Here is a 1025-nt window from a genome sequence, read left to right on the forward strand (position 1 = left end):
CCCGTCCGCCCCCCCTTCCGCGGCGGCGACTCGGCGCCCCTCGCGGCTTCCGTCGCCCCCGTCCGCTCGCGCCGGAGGGGGCGGGGTTGGGCCAGCGGGGCTCGCGGCGGCGACGGGCGCCTTCACGCCGCCCTGGGAGCCGCCATCTTGCGCCTGTGTCGAAGGAGCCGCTCCTCTCCCCGCCCGCGGGCCGCGCGGAGGAAGGCGGGACGGCGGCGAGCGGGCGGGGCGCCACAGCACCGCCCACGGCGCCGCTCCCCTCCCCGTCCTGGGCGCCGCCATCTTGGGATGGAGGGAGGCCGCCATTTTGGGAGGGAGGCAACTCGGGAGGGGGCTCCCCTCACGTTTCCCCCCCCCTTCCCCCGAGAGCTCCGTTACCCGCTGGGGCCCCACGAAACCTCCCCGCCACCCCGGCGCACGGCAGCCACGGCGGGGGCAGGCGCTGCTGCCCCCAGGGCATTGTCTCTCGTCCCGCCCTTCCTATCGCTCCCCATCTAAACCACCGCCCCGTCCCTGTACGGCCACCCCGCCGTACCGTGGGCGCCGCCATCTTGGGGAGTCCGCCGCGGCGTGCGGTCGCTCCCCGGCGGTACCCGCGGCGATACTCTTCCCCCAACGTTCTTAGAGAGTGAGATGGGAGCGGGGAGAGAAACCCCCACCCCGCTTCCCCTCATTCCTCCCCTCAAAATAGAGGGCCGTACGGCAACTTGGCCAGAGGCGGGCGCCGCCATGTTGGAGGCGGGGGCCTGGGCGCCGCCATCTTGGCGGGAGCGCCCCGAAACGGCGCGCATAAAGCCGGGAGGGAAGGGGGACGGTACCGCCGCTCGCGGCGAGCAACGGAAAACTTCGCCCCCGCCCGTCAAAGGCCCCGCTGCCCGCCCGGATCCCGCTCCGGGCTGCACGGCGCTCCCGTGAGCGCCGCCATACTGCCTGACAGAGTGGGCGTGGTCACGGGAGGTGGGCGGGAAGGCCCGACCCCCCCGGGCGCCAAGCCCCGCCCACTCCCGGGCACCCCCTTAAGGGGG

Source organism: Apteryx rowi, unplaced genomic scaffold (assembly GCF_003343035.1).
Source record: "Apteryx rowi isolate R43461 unplaced genomic scaffold, aptRow1 scaffold_1522, whole genome shotgun sequence".
Taxonomy (NCBI): Eukaryota; Metazoa; Chordata; class Aves; order Apterygiformes; family Apterygidae; genus Apteryx; species Apteryx rowi.